Below are 11,150 nucleotides of genomic sequence, written 5' to 3'. Positions count from 1 at the left end.
ACAGTGAAGTCTAATGGTGTTCATCCTGACGCCTATAGACTACTCTTAATTCCATTCTCACTCAAGGATAAGGCAGCCAAGTGGCTGGAGTCTTTCCCAAAGAAGAGCTTGACAACTTGAGAAGATGTGGTGAACAAATTCTTAGCAAGATTTTACCCCCATCAACGAATCAATAGACTGAGAGCTGAGGTCCAAACTTTCAGGCAACAAGATGGTGAGACTCTATATGAAGCATGGGAGAGGTTTAACGACCTAACAAGGATGTGCCCACCAGATATGTTCAATGAATGGGTGCAGCTGCACATTTTCTATGGAGGGCTCTCTTATGAGTCAAAGAAGGCCGTAGACCATTCATCCGGAGGATCTTTGAACAAGAAGAAAACCATTGAGGAGGCCATAGATGTCATTGAAACTGTAGCAGAGAATGACTACTTCTATGCTTCCGAAAGAGGGAACACAAGAGGAGTAATAGAGCTAAATAATGTAGATGTTCTACTGGCCCAAAACAAGCTCGTTACCCAGCAACTGGCTGACCTCACCAAGAAGATGGAGAGGAACCAAGTAGCAGCAATCGCCACTTCATCAACAACCCAAGAAGGAGTGAATGAAGAAGCAGAGGGTAGTCAGGAGCAAGCCAACTACATTGGGAATTCACCTAGGCAAAACCATGATCCATACTCTAAGACCTACAACCCTGGATGGAGGAATCACCCAAACTTTGGGTGGGGAAATCAACAAGACCAAAGCCTTGATCAAAGACGCCCAAATCCCAACAATGCAAGCCACCAACACTTCACATCTAGACCATATCAACACCCCAATAACAACACCTCTCCACATCCACATCAAAACCAAAATAACTTACCTCATCCTTCCACCTCTAATTACGATCTACAATCATTTGATGACAGACTCTCAAGGATTGAGAATCTACTTGAAAGCATAGGCAAAGAGATTCAAGACAACAAGGTGTTCAAGGAGGAAGTGCGAGCCAGTTTCAAGAACCAGGGAGACACAATCAAGAGGTTGGAATCTCAAGTCGGGTATCTCTCTGAGCAAATTCCCAAACCCACAGATGGATTCCCAAGTGACACAGAGAAGAATCCGAGAGGTGAAACAAAGAAAGTAAGATGGGAAGATTGTAAGATGGTCACTATAAGTGATAAGGAGACTGAGGACAAGCCAAGCAAGCTGTCAGAACAACCTGAAGATACCTCAGTAGAGAAGAAGGAAAAAGATCATCAAGAACTAGAAATCTCACAATAGGAGCTGCTGAGACTCTATGCACCTTTTCCCCAACTGCTCAATGGTGCTGTGGAGAAGAGAATATACTCAAGGTTTCTAGATTTGTTTGCATCTCTGCATGTCAACATACCATTCATCAAGACTATTCAACAAATGCCCGCATACATCAAGTATATGAAGGAGCTGCTTCCCAGGAAAAGCTCACTCAAGGGAGGCCAAACTATAGTGATGAACAAGGAGTGCAGTGCCCTCATTCAACCACAGTTGCCTACGAAAAGAAAAGATCCAGAGAGTTTTCATGTCCCCTGTGCCATAGGGGAAACAATGTTTGATAGAGCACTCTGCGATTTGGGAGCAAGCATCAACTTAATGCCCTTATCCCTGGTGAAGAGGCTGTAGATCAATGAGATATTGCCCACGGATGTAGTCATCAGGCTGGCTGACAAAACTCAAAAACAAGCAATAGGGGTGGTGGAAAATGTGTTGTTAAAGGTTGGGAAATACTTTCTTCCCACAGACTTTGTCATCTTGGACATGGAAGAGAGTCACACTCACCCAATCATATTGGGAAGACCATTCCTAGCTACAGCCAGAGCACTCATAGATGTGGAGCGAGGGGAGCTAATATTGAGGATCCATGATGAACGACTCAGCTTTAATGTCTTCAAACTCTCACAAGAAGCAGACCAAGAAAACAAAGAACCAAGCAAAGATCATAATGAGATGCTGACAGAGGAAGCAAGCACTGAAGCTCAACCAGCCCATCTGGGAAAGCCCTTGGTTGATGAACAAGGAAATAAGCAGTTGTCACAACTCAAGGAAAAGCTGGATGAACCTAAACCACCAGAGACATGTGAAGACAACAACAAAATTCCCTTAGAAGAAGAAGTCACCAAGAGCAAGGCAACACTAAAAGGGACAAAGAAGAAGGTACCAAGGGGGTGGAGGAACAAGAAGATCCCTACGGAAGACTTCTCTCCAGGAGATAAAGTGATCTCAGCTTACTTCCCAGATATCCCCTCTAATCTCCCCACTGTACCATCTCAGTTACCTAAGGTCTTCACTATCAACAGAGTTCTCTCCTTGGAACATGTAGAGATCATTGATACAACCAATGGATATAAGTCCAAGGCAAGAGGGGAAGACTTGAAGCATTATCAACCTCCCTGATGAAGGAGAAACGTCAAGCTAGTGACGCTAAAGAAGCGCTTCATGGGAGGCAACCCATGTTTATGAGCTTTTACTAGTGAATAAGTCAATATTCATGAATTCCAACCCAAACTTGACAAACACTTGGTAAAATCCTTATATTGCAGTATACAGTGAAGAACAAGTTTGATGTTCAAAGAGTGCCAAGAAAGCATGAATGCAACTGAGAGCATGCTAGTCTTGGAGCTTTGAACAGAACTTTTCATCACAGTGCTCCAAACTAAGTTTGGTATCACCCCATGGTGCCACCAATGTGCATATAAGGATACACAGTTAGTTAGTTAGTTGGAGTTCATGAATAAACAAAATCTTTTTTTTTCTTTTTATTATTCTAGCCGAAAAGTTTAAATTGTTTTTTTATGATGATTAATTCTTCCTTTTCTTCTTTTATCTTTTTAGGAAAAGGAGAGGAACATTGAAGGAGATTGATTGGACAACTAAATGAGAAGGGTTCGGCCACTTCATGAAGAGGGACTACACACTTGTCTCAAGAAGGAATGCATTGGGAAATGTTGCCATGTAACATTGAAGAAAGGAGACTCTTGAAGACCGAATCAATATCTCTCATAAAATGATGATCCTTGTCCTTTCCCCACGCACAACCCCAACCGTCCATCAAGCAACAATTTTCTCAATCCACACCCTCCATTCACTCATAATCTCCATATATAAGTGAGTCCTAGTGCATACTTACCCCTCACACTCAAATTCCCACTCTGCACACCTCTCCATTTCGGATTCCCCTTCACTCCCTTCATTGCACTCAACCCTAAACAACCAAAAGTCTCCACACCATTACCAACTTCACACATTAACCCTCATTCATGGCATCTTCGAGCTCTAAAAAAAGGAAAGGAAAGGAACCAATGGAGCAACACCCGTATGATGAAAAGAGATTTAGAAGCTTGCACCATGCATTACAATACCGGTGGATGGTGGATAAGGAGATCATTTATGAGCTGGGATTTCAAGTTAGTAAAACTGAGTGTCCCGAAATCACAAAGAAGGTAGAAAAGAGAAGATGGGAGCTCCTCACTGATCCGATCATTAAGGTGAATGCAAATCTTATAAGAGAGTTTTATGCAAATGCGATCCGATATGATAAGGCAGATGAGTCATATACAAGCTTTGTGAGAGGAAAGATTGTGGATTTTGGTCCCATGAGTGTCATGAAGGTATTAAAACTGCGGTCTATACCGTTTGAAGAAGAGAGTTATCATTCAAGAATGGACAACAACCCTAATCATGACCAGATTGTGCAAGACATTTGTGTACCAGGAGCTGACTGGGAAAGATATGCATATAGGAGACCAAGGTTCATCAAGAGAGTAGATCTCACTCCGGAAGCAAATGGGTGGTTCGAAATTGTAAGGAGGTCTATCCTCCCAGCAGCGAACAACTCGGAGGTGAATCTCAAGAGAGCCACACTAGTACACTGTATACTCAAAGGAGGAGAGATCAATGTTCATGAACTCATAGCAGAAGGCATTAGAAAAATGGCAGAGAAAAGCGACTCAAGAGGAACGTTAGGTTACCCCAGCACTATTTACCGACTGTGCAAGAAAGCTGGGGTGGTGTTTGAAGATGAGGACCCCGTGTGGATAAAAAAGGGCATTCCAATAATCGTTCGACGAATGCATGCTACCGCATCCCCCCTGCCTCAACGGAAGTAAAGGAAGACGATAGCCCCTCAAGTAGTGGAAGGACAAGTCTTAGAGGGGCAAGCACCAGCCACCTTGGATATGCACGAATTGCAGGAAGCCATTGATGGGCTATCTCGACAATATTTGGAAAGCCAAGGAGCACAGAGAGAGCTTCAACTACAGATGATGGGGCAGCAAGAGAAGTCACTCTCAAGATGGACGACTCAACAAGGGGAGTGGCAAAAGCAAATGATGGATTAGCAACTGAGTCAAGGGCAACAATGGAGTGAAACATTCCACAGGATGGAACAAAGGCAAAATGAGCAACAAGAATCCATCCAGAGGCTAATCAACATCCAAGCACATCAAGGCGCACATATACATGAGATGCATCGAAGACAGATAGAATAGGCAGAACTATTGGACAAGCAAAGGGCATTCGCAAAAGGAGTTTACCTGAGCGAGACTGGGCATCATATAAATACTCAAGCCAGGCTCGGTTACTTGGTAGGACAGCTGCCTATATTTCATCCAGGAATCACAAGGTATGAAGAAATGAGGGATGAATTAGCACGAGAAGAAAGACAAAAGGTGGAAGAGAGTCATGAATCAGTGAGGAAGGCACTTGAGGATTGGAAGCAAGCAAGATTGGCACGGATGCGAGGGAATGCAAGAGGACACAAAGAAGACAAACAAGGAGGAAAGCATGGGCATCCACAAGAGTAAAAGGTGGAAACGTCCCTTCTTTGGTCCATATTTTTCTATGCTTTGAATAAGGAAGATCTTGTATGAAATAGAACTTGCTTCCATGTTATGTTTAAACCTTTTTAAATTTTGTCTTTTAAGTTTTTGTGTTGAAAAGGTCTATGTTTGCTGGTCTTTATGTCATTGTACCCTTACTTTGCTTACTTGTATGTTTGTCCCTTTAAATCAAATGAAAAGAGAATGAGTATTTTTAAAGACTAGAGAGGAGTTCATACTATGGAGTAAGTTCATGAGTTTATGGTGTGATCATAAGTTAGCTAAGTTGGTTCAACCAGAAGGTGGGAGGACAACTATCTGTCATGAATACTGTGCTTGAGGAATACCCCATGAGACTAGCTAAATAAGAACATCCTAATAAGAAAAAGGAAAAGAACAATAAAGGTTGAAAAATAAAAGAAAAAGAGTAAGCAATAAGGCTAGGCACCAATGGTTTTAATCTTGAGGCATGTGTCTGTGGTGCTCTTGTGTGAAGGATCTACTTGGATGAATAAGCTCTTAGGGGTGCCTTATCACTTGGTAACTTGGGTTAACTAACTCGGGATTATCAGCTGAAAGTCCACTATCAAGAGTAACCCTCAATACAGAGCATTTAGTAACCTAAAGAGGTGCTGGACACCAAGGTCTCAAGAAAAGAAAAGAAATAAACTATGTGCCTGTGGTGTGTATGTATGGGGGAGAGACTTGAGCAAGTAAGTCCTTAGGGGTGCATCAACACCTAGCACCTTGAACCAACTGGTTCGGGAGTGTTGGCTGAAAGCTTATTTTAAAGAGTTGCTCCGTTACAGAGCACTTAGCTTAAGAACAAAAATAAGCCCTGAAATGACAACAAAAGGATCAATGAATAAAAGTCTCATGGGATGCAATCATAGTGAGTATTCTAGGACATGATAAAGGTCTGAAAGCCAGGAATGAACCTAAGTTGCTATGCATGAAACCACCATAAAACCAAGGACATGACTTCTACAAGAATGACTCATTTCTCTTGGCATTCCATTCATCATTCTCTTGTTCCAGTACTTGCTTAGGGACAAGCAAGCTTTAAGTTTGGTGTTGTGATGCCAGGGCATTTTGCCCAGTTTCACTGACCTTTTCTTTACTGTTTTTAGGGTACTTTCATGCATTTCCTTAGGAAATAAGCTAGTTTTGGGTAGATATTCACTTACATCTTGATTCAAGCATATATTGTGCACTTTACATGATTTCATGAGGATTTTTCATGAATTTGATGACAAATTGGATGTTGCATTTCCCATGACTTGGACTAGAACTTTGATGCACTTTATTGCTTGATTTCAGGACAAAGGAAGTAAAGAAGAACCACATTAGTGGCTATGTTAGTTACACTAATGTTAACACTAACGTGGAATGGGAGTAACTTGCAAAGTTAATGAGAAAAGTAATTGCCAATAACGCTCTCGAAGCCATCATTGCCCACGTTAAGAGTCACGTTAACTAAGTTAACGTGAACTTTAACGTGGAAGAAAGAAAATGGAGCCAACATTAGTGACACTTAACATTATCACTAACGTTGGACCAAGCTCATAAGTGGCCATGTTAGTTGCCACGTTAACTTAGTTAACGTGGCCTCTAACGTTAAGAAGTAAAGGGGAAGCCAACGTTAGTGACATTCAACTTTGTCACTAACGTTGGCCAAGTCACAATAAGCCACGTTAACTTCCACGGAAGCTAACGTGAGAAGACAAAGTGGTCGGCAACGTTAGTGACACCAAACATTGTCACTAACGTTGGAAGGAACCCACACAAGCCCCAAATAAGCCACGTTAACTCCCACGTTAACTTAGTTAACGTGGAAGTTAACGTGAAGAAGGGAGGTGATCGCCAACGTTAGTGACACCCAACATTGTCACTAACGTTGGAATTAGCCCACATAAGCCACTATGAGCCACGTTAACTCTCACGTTAACTTAGTTAACGTGGAAGCTAACGTGGATAAGGGAATGATGAGCCAACGTTAGTGACACTCAACTTTGTCACTAACGTTGGAGATGGCTAGCATGGCCACGTTAGAAGCCACGTTAACCTAGTTAACGTGGACTCTAACGTGAGAAATAGGGGCACATTGGAACGTTAGTGACAATGGTAAGTATCACTAACGTTCTCGAAGGTTGGCAAGCCTACGTTAAAAGAGCCACGTTAACTAAGTTAACGTGGACTCTAACGTAAGGAAGGGGGAGACTTCTCAACGTTATTGGGAAAGGCAAGTCACAATAACGTGTGTGAAGGACAAAGAGGCAACGTTAGTGGCAATGTTTGTGCCACTAACGTTGAAGATAACGTGGCTCTTACTTGGGTGAGGAACATTAGTGAAAAAGGTGATTGTCACTAACGTTCTCAAACCCATATCTTCACTGAACGTTAACACCACTAACGTCCTGAGCTAAAGTCTCTGCCCACTTCATACTTTCTCTCTGCAAGTAAAGCCAAGCCCAATGAAGAAGAGAATTGCTTCAAACTCAAGATCCAAAGGTCCATACCCAAGACTTGAAGAGCCAACTAGAAGAACAGAAGAGTAGTATATATAGGAGTAGCTTTGAATTAAATTAGGAATTGGAAATTATAGGGAGCCTCTTGGCATAGAACTACTCTCTGTATTTTACTTTCTCTGCACTTCTAGTCTCATCATGTATTCTCCATCTTTGTTTTCATTTTCCAGAGCTATGAACAACTAAACCCCTTTCATTGGGTTAGGGAGCTCTGTTGTAATTTGATGGATCAATACTAGTTTTCATTATTCTTCTTCTATCTTTTCTCTTGATTTTACTTGAAAGCTTTCGATCTTCATCCAATTGGGTAGTTATCTTGGAAAAGAAGCTATTCAAACTTGTATCTCTTCTGAACCTTGAAAGAGGAATGAAGAGATCATGCTAGAAATGCTTTCTCATGCTGGACCAAATTGGGTTTGGATGGATATGTGACTATAATCCTCTCAACACTTGATTTGGGAAATGAATGTGGTATAATCAGTTTCCATTCTTCATCTCTTCTCATGAGCAATTGACCAAGAAATTGGCTATTGATCAAGATTTGAGAGATTGAATTACAAGAAATTGTAATTTGATCACTTAAGATTGCCAAGGAGATCAATGAGTGCATTGATTGAGGAAGAGATGAAAATGAAATTGATCCGGAGAATGCAACATCTCCTGAGCCCAATAAACCCCCCATTTCTGATCTTACCCATTCTTTTTAATTTCTGTCATTTACTTTTATGAGCAATTTCCCCTTTCCCATTTAAGATTCTGCAATTTACTTTCCGTCATCTACATTCAGCTCTTATTTCTAGCATTTACTTTTCTGTTATTTACTTTCCCGCCCTTTAATTTTCTGCAATTCTCAACTCAAATTCTGATTCGCTCAACTAGAACACTCCTCTAATTAAAGTTGCTTGATCAATCAATCCCTGTGGGATTCGACCTCACTCTATTTTGAGTTTTTACTTGACGACAAATTTGGTACACTTGCCAAAGGAAATTTGTTGCGAGACAAGTTTTTCGTGCATCAAGTGCATATTTTTTGAATTTGTTGTTCATGAATGTTAAAATTGTTGGCTCTTGAAAGAATGATGGAAAAGGAGAAATGTTATTTGATAATCTGAAAAATCATAAAATTGATTCTTGAAGCAAAAAAAGCGGTGAAAAGCTTGCAAAAAAAAATATATGCGAAAAAAAATGCGAAAAAAAATAGAAAAAAAAAGAGAAAGAAAGAAAAAGAAAAAGCAAGCAGAAAAAGCCAATAGCCCTTTAAACCAAAAGGCAACGGTAAAATAAAAAAAGGATCCAAGGTGATGAGCGGATAATTTATACGCTTTTTGTCATTGTTTTTAGTATGTTTTTAGTATATTTTAATTGGTTTTTATTATATTTTATTAGTTTTTATTTAAAATTCACTTTTATGGACTTTACTATGAGTTTGTATGTTTTTCTGTGATTTCAGGTATTTTCTGGCTGAAATTGAGGGACCTGAGCAAAAATCTGATTCAGAGGCTGAAAAAGGACTGCAGATGCTGTTAGATTCTGACCTCCCTACACTCAAAGTGGATTTTCTAGAGCTACAGAAGCCCAATTGGCACGCTCTCAATTGCGTTGAAAAGTAGACATCCTGGGCTTTCCCGCCATATATAATAGTCCATACTTTGTCCGAGATTTGATAGCCCAAACAGGCGTTCCAATTCAGCTCAAGAATTCTGGCGTTTAACGCCGGAACTGGCATAAAAACTGGAGTTAAACGCCCAAACTGGCACAAAAGCTGGCTTTTAACTCCAAGAAAAGTCTCTACACATGAAAGCTTCAATGCTCAGCCCAAGCACACACCAAGTGGGCCCCGGAAGTGGATTTTTACACTAAACACCCTAGCTTACTCATTTTCTGTAACCCTAGGTCACCAGTTCACTATAAAAACTACTTTTAGTGATTCATCTTGTACCTCATGACACTTTACACGTTTCTTATTGTATTCCCTACAGCATGAGTCTCCAAACCCCATTGTTGGGAGTGAGAAGCTCTGCTGTTCTTCATGAATTAATGCAATTACTACTGTTTTCCATTCTATCACGCTCGCTTCTATTCTAAGATATTCATTCGCACTTCAACCTGATGAATGTGATGATCCGTGACACTCATCATCATTCTCACCTATGAACGCGTGTCTGACAACCACCTCCGTTCTACATGCAATCAAGCTTGAATGTGTATCTCTTGGGTTTCTAATCTAAGATTGGAACCTTCGTGGTATAGGCTAGAATTATTGGCGGCCATTCCTGAGATCCAGAACGTCTAAACCTTGTCTGTGGTATTCTGAGTAGGATCTGAGAAGGGATGACTGTGACGAGCTTCAAACTCACGAGTGTTGGGCGTAGTGACAGATGCAAAAGGATCAATGGATCCTATTCCGACATGATCGAGAACCGACAGATGATTAGCCGTGTGGTGACAGCGCATTTGGAACATTTTTACTGAGAGTACGGGAAGTAGCCATTGACAACGGTGATGCCCAACATAAAGCTTGCCATGGAAGGAGCCTTACATGCATGAAGAAGAAGATAGTAGGAAAGCAGAGATTCAGAAGACAAAGCATCTCCAAAGCCTCAACCTGTTCTTCATTACTGCATAACAAGTATTTATTTCATGTTCTTTTACTTTTTACAATTAAATCTGAGAATTATTGATATCCTGACTAAGAGTTACAAGATAACCATAGCTTGCTTCAAGCCGACAGTCTCCGTGGGATCGACCCTTACTCACGTAAGGTATTACTTGGACGACCCAGTGCACTTGCTGGTTAGTTGTGCGGAGTTGCAAAAGTGTGATTGTAATTTCGTGCACCAAGTTTTTGGCGCCGTTGCCGGGGATTGTTCGAGCTTGGACAACTGACGGCTTATCTTGTTGCTTAGATTAGGAATATTTTATTTTTGTTGGTTTAGAGTCTTTTATTTGAGTTTAGTTTTATATTTTAAGTTTGGTGTCAATTACATGCTTTTATTTTCTTTTAATTTTTCGAAATTTCATGTCCTCAGTTCTTTCTTGATTTTAAAAAATTCTAAGTTTGGTGTCTTCTTTGTGTTTTCCTTTAATTTTTCGAAAATTTTTGTTTGATTCTCTAAAAATTTTAAGTTTGGTGTGTTTTTGTGCTTTTATTTACTTAAAAATTTTTCAAAAATTTGTTCTTGGTGTTCATCTTGATCTTCAAAGTGTTCTTGGTGTTCATCTTGACATTCAAAATTTTCTTGTTTGTTCTCTGTGTTTTGATCTAAAATTTCTAAGTTTAGTGTCATTTTGTTGTTTTTCTCTTTCCGCATTAAAATTCAAAAATAAAAAAAAATCCTTTCTTTATTTTACTCATAAATTTCGAAATTTTGCATTAATTTAGTCAAAGATTTTCAAAATCATATCTTTTTTTTAGTCAAGTCAATATTCTAATTTCAAAAATTGATCTTTTCAAATCTTTTTCAAAAATCAAATCTTTTTAATTTCTTCAATCATATCTTTTCAATCATATCTTTTTTTTTATTTGCAATCATATCTTCTAAATCATATCTTTTTCATAATAATTTTCAATCATATCTTTTTAATTGCTAATTTCAAAATCTTTTTAATTAATTAATTAATTTAGTTTTCAATTTGCTTTGATTTTATTTTCTTTTAGTTTTCAAAATTTTATTTTATTTTCCTTTTATTTTATTTTATTATTTTCGGTCACTCTTAATTAAATAAAATAAAAAATAAAAATATAATTTAATTGTAATTCATATCAATTCCCTTTACTCCATCA

This window comes from Arachis hypogaea, chromosome 18, assembly GCF_003086295.3.
Source record: "Arachis hypogaea cultivar Tifrunner chromosome 18, arahy.Tifrunner.gnm2.J5K5, whole genome shotgun sequence".
In the NCBI taxonomy this organism is placed as follows: Eukaryota; Viridiplantae; Streptophyta; class Magnoliopsida; order Fabales; family Fabaceae; genus Arachis; species Arachis hypogaea.
Note: the sequence above shows the minus strand (reverse complement) of the source record.